The sequence below is a fragment of the Belonocnema kinseyi genome, chromosome 2 (genome assembly GCF_010883055.1).
Source record: "Belonocnema kinseyi isolate 2016_QV_RU_SX_M_011 chromosome 2, B_treatae_v1, whole genome shotgun sequence".
Lineage (NCBI taxonomy): Eukaryota > Metazoa > Arthropoda > Insecta > Hymenoptera > Cynipidae > Belonocnema > Belonocnema kinseyi.
Window position 1 is genome coordinate 12,011,884 of NC_046658.1, and position 10,854 is coordinate 12,022,737.

The following is a 10,854-nucleotide window of genomic DNA, read 5'->3' on the forward strand; positions in this document are numbered from 1 at the left end:
ATTTTTAAAACGATACGAATTTTAATTTAATAAGATGGATCTTCCAACATTAAAATTAATTTTCAACAAAAGAATTCAGCTTTCGTGTTTACGGACGGCCGGACGGACAGACGCCATCCTAAAAACCTTATTTTCGGATGCAGGTGCTCTCGAAACGTGGAGATCCGTTCAAAAACTGTGGTGTCAAATTTCGGACAATTCTAATACTTTCTCAATCATACATGATGAGAATGTAAAAAGGTAAATTCTGAACAAAAAATGTTAAAAAAATTCTTTTATAATTTAGAAATATTTACTTTTCGAAATACAACTTCTACTCTACAAATTACTTGAAGCACTCTCTTTTTTTAAATTAAAAAAGGAACTTTTAAATTGTGACGAATTTTCACTTGGAACTGGGATTTTTAAACTCCTTACTTCTAAATCCCAGTTTTAATTCTTTAAACAAAATTTCGTTCCATGTCGATCCCAATGGAAATAGTATTTCTTTACTGAAATTCCCTGTCCTAAAAAAAACGATAATTATTTTTACTCATATTCCTTGAAACTGTAGATACTATGTTTAATAGTTAAATAATATTATGAATGAATGTTTGAAATTTGCAACAATTACAGTTCGTTATATAATTAATAAATTATATCAGAAAATTAAAAAATAGAAAAATATGAATACAATTCCAACTGTTTTTTAAAAACTCATTTTTTTATTCAATTTTCCTATTATCAAATTATATGTTTTCATGAATTTTTTGAATAACAACTTACAGATCCTCTTATTGTTATTGAAAGCTTTGTTCTTCCTTTCATATTTATAAAAAGTATTCAGTTTTTAATGAATTTTAGTATTTTTGCTATACATAACAATGCAAAGACAGGCCTATCTAATCGGAGCGCCATCACTGGGTATTTGAACTGCGATACCTCTCCGGATGCTAAAATGACAACTACCCCATTCACACATACACGGGTGATGCATATGGCTGGTAGCCATAAAAGTGTATTCTGGGCACGGTAGTATAAACAGGTCCAGATTCTTCAGTGGTGGGGGTGACTCTCATTCTGACGGAAACGCTGTTTCTCAAAGTGACCACCGAGAGTGGAGCGCGATACAAGTTTTAAAAGAAGAAAATATGATTAACAATTATATCCAATCTACAGTTCAACACATCCCTATTGCAAGTTTCGCGAAACTGTTTAAATGGAAGCTTCATTACGAAATATTTATTTGCATGATTAATCTGCTTGATTAAATTATAATTAAAATACTAAGAGTTTAGTGCGTTTTTGAGCATAAAAATTAGACAGTAGAATTTTTAATTGTAGGAAAGGTTAAAAATCGTTAAAAAAAAGTTAGATGATTCATATCTTTAAAAACTACAACTGTTAAAAATTAGGCTTCATTAAATAATATTTATTTCGAATTGTTATATTATATTCACTAGCAGCATATTCCTTATCGCACTTTGGAACACAACAAGATTTTGGCATTGTAACGGTCACGCGATCATATCAATAACCCGCATTCGTTTTTATTTTAATTTCTAATTTGAAAGTTGACAAAACAACACGATCGTGAAAACAACACACTTACAGGTTCGTTTCGCTCTGACTATACCCTCCGATCGTTGCACTCAACTCTTGGTGATAACCAGCTCCCTGCCTCGACCGTGTATGTGTATGTGTAATAGTAGTTTTCTTACGATCCGGAGGGGAAATGTCGGTCAAACAAAGCCAACAGATAGCACCACAAAAAGCAGGTCTGTCTTTTTCATTGACTAGCATTAAGAAAAAGCAAAAATAATAAAAAAAACTTGATGCTCTTTGCAAATAAATAAAAAAGAATATATGAAAAAATAAGAGTAACTATTACTAATTATTTCAAAAAAGAGAAAGTGATGAAAATATGTAGTTTTATATGAATAAAATTTAATTTTGAGATACATTTTGAAAGCAGTTCGAACTTTATATTTTTGTTATTTATTTTGCTCATATTATTGATTTTATTATTTGTTAAAGTTAAACAAAATTATTTAGTGTTGAAATTATTTATGTAGCTAATGAAAAAATTAATGGTATTTAAGACCTCAATGACAAAAATATTTTTAAAAAGTCAATGACACGAATGATAAATGAGAAAATAGATTTAATATAATGTATATATTTGTTTAAATTGAACCCAACATCATATATACATTTATACAGTTCAATGATTTTTTTCTTAATCTTGAAAGCTTTTTTCTCGCTGCATTCAGCCCCTAATAATTTTATTTAAAAATTTAAATTTAAAGGAGATTTTGAATTAAATAGCCAATTATATTATTTTAAACCTCATTTCTAAAATAAACAGACCATAAGCTATTAAAATCAAACAAACGTACTGTACTCATGACGCACAAAATATTAGAATTTGAGATTTTTCAAATTATAATTTCCTTCAATGACCAGAACGACTTTAGGTATTCCTTAGAATAATAAATAATTAATAATATCTGATTAAATATAACAATTTAAATTTTTGTAAACAAATTAGATAAACAAATTTAAAATGTTTGCCCTTTCGCATAGAATTTTTTTTTGCACCGGAAATGTTAAGCTATTGGACGAATGACTGCTAGTCACAAAAATATTAGAAGAGTTAACAATAACCACTGTTATTAATAATTCTTGTGACAAAATATTTAAACTTAAGGTTTTATCCAATTTAAATTTTCTTCGACGGCCAAGTCGGTGGGTTATTGTCAAAAGATTTTGTATTGAGTGAATCATAGCATGCAGTGTTATGATTCATTTCCAATCTATAACGATTGAAACCCCGACTTTTTCCGAGTGATACTGCAAACATTGGGACATTTTTATGTAAATTCTTTATAAACATATAAGTTGTCATATTCCACTAAATATGATCAAAGATACATTTTTAGGAATATCCGTAGCCATTGTAGCGATTAAAGAAAATAAAATTTTTTAGAAAACCTTAAATTTGAATATTTTGTCACGAGAATTATTCATAACAATAGTTATTGTTAACTTCTCACATATTTATGTGACTAGCAGTTATTCGCGCAACAGCTTAAAATATTTCCAGTGTAAAAAAAAACTTCTCTGCGAAAGGACCAAAATTATAAAATTATAATATTTTGCCACAAGAATGGTTTATAACAATAGTTATTGAAGCACTTTTAGCACCAAAAAATTTTACCGATAATAAGACTATTTATTTATTTATTTATCAAATTTGTTTCCAACAAATAAATGGAATGATAAACAAATTATTTATATTTTATGAGTCCTAAGCATTAATTTTAGACAATATAAAGTTTTCCTGATCAGTTATCATAGCGTAAAAAATTTTTATGTACAATATTTAAGTTTTCCCATGCTTTGAGTAAAAAAATGATTAATAAACAAATAGAGAATTTCCTTCTACACTCCGTCATGAGTACGGTACGTTTGTTTATAGAGTTTAATAGTTTATAGTCTGTTCATTTTAGAAATGAGATTTGCAATAATATGATTAACTATTTAATTCAAAATCTCTTTCAAATAAAACATTTTAAATAAATTATTAGGGGTTGAATGCAGCGAGAAAAAAGCTTTCAAGATTGAGCAAGAAATAAATGATTGCACTGTATAAATGTATATATGATATTCGGTTCAATTTAAATAAATATATACATTATATTAAATAATATTAAATTTACTTTCTCATTTATTAGTCTTTTCATTAACTTTTCACCAAGTTATTTCCTCAATATACAATATACGTCATATATTTTTTATTGATTCTTCTGATCATGTATATGTTCTAAATGTTTTTGTCATTGAGGTCTTTGATATTATTAATTTTTTCATTAGCTACATTAATAATTTCAACAAAAAATATTTTTGTTTAACTTTAACAAACAATAAAATCAATAATATAGGCAAAATAAATCACAAAAATATAAAGTTCGAACTGCTTTCAAAATGTATATCAAAATTAAATTTTATTCATATTAAACTACATATTTTCATGACTTTTTCTTTTTTTAAATAATTTGTAATAGTTAGACTTATTTTTTCATCTTTTTTTTTTATTTATTTGCAACCATCATCAAGTTTCTAATTATTTGCCCTCCGGAGCGTAAGAAAACAGAAAAGTGGGGGCGATGTATGGGGCTGGTGGTAGCCAAAGATATTAGGTCCTAGATACGGCATGAAATTAGTTGCACCACATACCGGTAGAATTTGAAGATACAGTTAAGTTTTATTTAAATTTAAATAATCTAAAAAAGCTGTCTGGTTAAATCAACTAGAATTGTGGTTGAATATGTCCTTACTATTTTTTTTCTGGTTGAAGAAATAAAAATTCTGAAAAGAAATTTCCTTATAAAAACTTACAAAAATTTTTTTTTCCTAAACTTCCTTATAGACCTAGACAAATGTCTTCTGAAATGTTGCTTTTTTAAATATTAGTGAATTAAGTGGTATATGAGTTTTTTAACAGCTGTAAAGTTTAAGAAGTATTTTCGAAAGTCAAAGGAAATTACGGCTAGCTTCTACAGTTTAGCTAAGGTCATGTTACAAATATGAACCATTTTTTCAAATTGAAATAAGAAGTAACTCATTCTTACAAAAAAAGTTTGCTTAATTTTGTTTATTATCATTTAATACTAAAACTTGACATAAAAATTGCCATAATTTTCGTGTTTTTGTTGTTTTAATACATGAGCTAATTACATTTTTTAAACCGCAACCATGAAAAATAATATAAATCAGTGCTATAAATTCACAGAACTATTATGTACATCAATAGTCTATAATTTTTAAAAGAATTTGACGCTGTTTTGATTTTATTTTTAATAAATATATAAGTTTCCTTAGTTTTTTAATTAGTTTCCTTTATTTCTTTATTTTGTATTTATTGAGAAAAATAACTGGAAACTTTAAAATGTTCTCCACCGGTCATGTATAGAAAGTTATACTTTCCAGGCGGTCGATTAAGTTTTTGTTTGCATTTACTTGTTTAACTGTTTGCATATTTAATTCCATTAAAAAATTTTGATCTTGCTAAAATATTTATTTTAAATTCTTTCCTTTAATAAAAAACTTGCTTTTTAAAATTTTTTCGTAAATAAATTTATTTTCTAATAATTTAAATATTGGATTAACTTTCAGTTTCTTTTATAAAATTTTAAAGGCTTATGCATTATAAATTAATTACCTCATTAACAAAAAAGGTTTTTTTAAAGAAAAATAACAACAATCATGCAAAAAACCCCACTTTTTTATTTGAAAAAGATATTAACAATGTTTATTTCTTACATAATTAAAAAGAAATTAGGAAGGAATTTCATATTTGAATAAAATTATGAATCTAACCAAAAAATACATAATCTGGCACTTTCTTGTCAGGCTTATTCTTTCAAAAATTGTATACTCCTTTTCAAAGATCTTGATTGTAAACCGAAGTTTAATTCCGCTCTATTGTATTATTCACAACTTTCTTCTAACTGCAATTCATAACACAGTAGAAAATTAGACATAATGTAAAAATTACAATGAACATGACAAGTCAAAACTGTCATCTAGGTACTTGAAGTTAAAGTGAATATTTATTTCTGACAATATTAAAACTTCCATTTTAATATTGAGTTTATTAAATTAAAAAGGAAGATATGTTAAAATTATTTACGCCTAGCGTTATAATGCTTAAAGCTTCTTGTTATTCAAAAATCAATATATTCCAATCAAGATTTTTTTCTTACTTCTTAAATCTTGTAAACAAAAACAAATGTTTTCATGTAATAAATAAGTGACGAAATTTGGTTATCAATTAATTTTTTTCAATGAGATAAGCCGTGATTATTTCTGCCGTCTTGGAGAAAAAAGTTACTCTCTAAAGGTTGACGTAAGAGTCATTTTCGCGTTGCAGCGTATACGTAAAGAAGACTCACGTCAAAACGAAGATAGTGAGTTTCTTCACGCAAACAGCAGATTTGGCTTAACCCATTTTTCCCTCTTGGCGGGTTGTTCACCTTGGCGCGCGGGGTATTTCCTAAATTAATTTCTTACGTAAAAAAAAGTCGTATCTACTAAAATGTTATATTTTTTTCTCGATGACTCAAATTAAACAAAAAGGATTGAAAGTATAAAATTAAAAATGTAAAGCATTGAACAAATTCTGAATTTAAGAATCAAATCCTAAACAATTAAAAATTTTAACATTGAAATTCAATTTGGTTTTGAATATAAGGGTTTAATATCGTAAAATTGACAACTGTAAGCCTTCTAACTTGATTAGGCTTAAATTAATGGCCTCCAAAATCTGATAATGCCCAAATGCAAACATTTAGAATTCTGCGTTTCAATTTTCAATTCAAAACTTTCAAAATTAAATAATTTAAATTTATCAGATTATACTTGAGGCATATTCAAAATTTTAAAAATATTAATGCTTGTATTTTTACATTCTCATCATTTATGATTGAGAAAGTATTAGAATTGACGGAAATTTGACATCACACTTTTTTAACGGATCTCCACGTTTCGAGACCACCTGAATCCGAAAATCAGGTTTTCACGATGGCGTCTATCTGTCTGTCCGTCCGGCCGTCCGTCCGTAAACACGATAACTCGCGAAAAAATGAACGAATCAAATTCATCTTTGGCACACTTTTTTTAGGTCCTAAAAGAAAGGATGAGTTCGTGAACCAGCCATTTTTGATAAAAACTCAAAAAGTGAGCGCATTTTGAAAATTTTTAAGACAACTTTTTTTCTGAATTTGAAAATTCTATGTACGGATATTCATAGTATTTAAAAGAACAAAAAATTTATCCTTATGACTTTTTTCGATAAAAAAAAATTCTCAGATTTATAGCGTTTTCAAAATTTTTTTAATAAACCGAAAAATCAAAATTTGAATCCAAAAAACGCACGATATGAAAAAAAGTCATAAGAAGAAAAACATTTGTTTTTGAAAGCCCTACAAGATTATCATAACAAATTTTTGAATTTTCTTCAAAAATCTAAAATTCAAATTTTGATTGCACAAAAAATAATCGAAAATAAAAAAATCCATTTCGTGGACAAATTATGTAGGATACGAAAAAAGATTTGTTTTATTTGTGAAAAATAACGTTGAAAAAATAAAATAAAAAAATGTGTGGAAAAACGACGAACGTTACGAGAAAAAAATCCAACAAAACCTCTTTACAAATGTCTGTCGGAAATCGAGCGCGCAGCGCGAGTGTCACGATGAGAATGTGTACCTAAAAGCCTACAGAGCTTTGAGAAACTTAATATTTGACTATACTTAATTAAGTAGACAATTCAGAATATGAAGACGCATATAAATACTGCAATCTAAAAGAGATCTTTTTGATAAAGTTTTTTTCAAGCATTCCAAATGCAAAGAATAAATATCCGTGCACGAAGCGCGAGATTCAACCGTCGCGCGCCCTAGACGGGTAGATTTTCAATTTATCAACTCTATGAAAAAATTTCAAATAATACAATTCTTAAAATTTCTGTTTATAAAATTACTCAATTTGAATGTTTTAAATTGAAAATATATTGAAACCTTTCAATTTAAAATTCCTCTCCTTATAAAAAGTTTTCGATTTCAAAGGCTTTACATTAATGCCAATTTTTTACGAGGTTTTACATAAACTAGTTTCTTTGAATAATTATTATTTTATTCATACGCTTCTAAAAGAAAATAATTACACTGTAATTTTAATTGTTTTCATTTCAAATTTCTCTCATTTAAAACCTTTTAATTTCAAAGACTTTGAAGTTATAATCCAATTTTCGAAACTGAATCATTTTGAATGGAATAATTATTTAATTGCTAACATACTTCTAATTTGAAATAGAATTGTGGGATAGTAAAGTATTTCCATGCAAAATAGTTATGCTGAAGTTTAAACGCTTCCTTTTATATTTTGACATTATCGACTTCTGAAAAGTTTCAAGCCAAAAACTTTAGAACTATGAGTTCTAATTACTTTCCTGAGTTTTTTTGTTGAATTTAACTATTTATTATAAAAATAGGGATTTTTAAATTTATTTCTCCAGCTTATTTGAATGCTCTCCATTATTTGAGCCAAGAAACAACCCACATATATCTGTATTCAATTCAATCAAATTTAAAATTTAACGACAGTTTCATTTTTATTGAACTAAATTGTACTTAAATTTAACACCATTTAACACCATTCAACATCTACAATTTTAACTGAAATTTACTTAAATTCAACTAAATTTTACTTTAATTTTGAATTTAACTAACATGTATTCACTTTTTGAAACGATCTAAATTGTATTCAATCTTTAAATTTAGTTTTACAAAATAATTTTTTAAATTGTACTGCAATAAATCTTAAAGTACGAATAGAATTGTTTTAAAACTTATTTACTTAGTATCTAGAAAATTTCTCTTTGAAAAGAAACCAGACGAGAAATTAATTTAACTAAACTTTATTTAATTCTTAAATTCACCTAAATTTCACTTAAATGTTGAATTTAGCTAAATTTTATTTAAATTTTAAATTCAACAAAATTTTATTTGATTTGTATTTTAAATACATTTTTTAATTTATCTTAATTTCATTTAAATTTTAAGTTTAATTTTTAAAAATAATTTTAGAAAGTTAACTAAAATTCTAAAGTACGAAAAGAATTTTTTTACATTTATTTATTGTCTCGAAAATTTAAAATAATAATAAATAGAATATTTTTAGGCTCTCTTCAATTTGAATATAATTAGGTAAATGAGTGTTCATGACATTTTAGCGTACAGGCCGTACAGAGCCAGCCAACCGACTCAACTATAGCAAAGATTGCTATAGTGATAGCGAAGGCGAACGCGAGAACGAGAAACAGAAACTAAAAATGAACACTTTTCTATTGCTAGAAGTTCGCAACAGACATGTGCAAAATCACACTTCCGTATAGTTCAAAACTTCCCGAGCATGGCATGCCAACCATACTTAAAAAAAATATGGCTGCCGATGTGAACGCGAGTCAAATGTAAATAAATAATGATTGAACAATTAATAGTTTTTGCATGAAGGCAAGGATGTTAATATTAAAAATCGCTGTATAAAAGCGAAAGTTTACAATAGGTGTGGTTTTAAGTGTAGTGTGCAAGACTTTCAGAGTGGTGTAAGTTGTATGTTCATTGTTTTTGTTACGAACGCGTCGAATACCTGTCGCACGCATAGTGCTGGTAAAATTAATTTGATATTTTCTTAAACGTACTACCTACCTCTTCCATGGCGAATATTTTTTTATTCCACAAAAGCCTGTCTGATTATTAATTATTTATTTGTTCAAGCGACCTGTCGAAACAAAAATTCGGATGCGGCCATATTTCTTTTAAGTGCGGTTGGCACGTCACGCTCGGAAAGTTTTAAACTACGCAAGTGTGCTTTTACACATGCGTGTGCACGTACTTCTGGCAACAGAAAAGTCACCGTTTTTGGTGAAGTTTATACGACCGTGAGGGCGCTTTCACACGATTGCAGATCAGTAGATTGCATGCAGAAAGTCCCTATGAGTGAAAGAGATGGTAACTATATGTTCTATTATCTATTTTTTATACTCCTGCAAAATTTCTGCATGCAATCTGCTGATCTGCAATCGTATGAAAGCGTCCAGATTCTGGACAAAGAGCCAGCGTATAGGGAACGGAGCCAGGGACTACAGAGAGTAAATCAGGGATGTGTAGTTTCGCGTAACTGAAAACCTGTAAATTATTCATAAAAATTGCGGACCTATGGAACTGTGCATATCCTCGCTTTTTTGAATTTCTGGTACGGGTATGCATAGGACTTCTTTTTCCAATGCCAATATTTTTAATTAAAAAATAATAATGTCAACTAAACCAAAACCCAAAAACACTTCGGGCTCCCATAAATTCCATGCAATGAGAATAATTTTAAATGTATACAAGTAAATAAAAAAAAATAAAAATCATCCAAATGTAGCACAATGTTTTTTTTTTGCAAAATAATGCCTTCATAATTTGTAATTATTTTTCACATTTATATTTTTGTTATTATTACTATCCTGAAATATTGATCAATTTAATAATAATAAGTTTATGTACCTACGTGATTTTGTTGATTTATTTCACTTATTTCAAAGAATGTTTGCAATAGGCAGCAAGTTTCAGAGGCTATATTTATGGTGGGAAACGGGAACTGCAGAACGTAAAGTCCCATATACGCGTAATTTACATAGTGTAAGAAACCAGTCACGTAAGATACCTAATAATTTACCGTGAAAAACTATGTAAATTACCGTAGGGTATTCTACTTACCCATCCCCGATTAAAATATCTTTGGATCGGTTTCCTTAGAGTACTATCACACCTCTGCCTGCCTGTCCGGTGCAGTCAGACAGCTGCCCGAGACCGTTCACACCTTGTTTTTTCCGTGTGTCGAACATCTTAAAATCGCGCGGGAATTTTAAATATTGTTGAATTTTTAAATGAAATAAACCAAGTTTTTTAGTTAAAATTGACAATTATGATAATGAGTTTTATTTTTTCAATATAATGTAAAAATAAGAGACAAAATATCCATACCTGAATTGAGTATTTCAGAAATTGTCAAGTTTTTACACAAAAGTTGTTTTGTCAGTCGTATTATTTTTTTTATTTTTATCCGGTGTTGATGTCCTGTATCACGCTCTTGTTATGCTCTTGTACAATGGAAATATTTTTTTAAAGTTAAAATTTTTAATACGTATAGGAACGGCGAGCTTACAGCAACCTAACCTACAAAATGCAATGTATATACATATATCTTGGTTTTAGACTTCGAAGAAAGAAAGTTCTGTTTTATAATACAAAGTAATCCCAAATC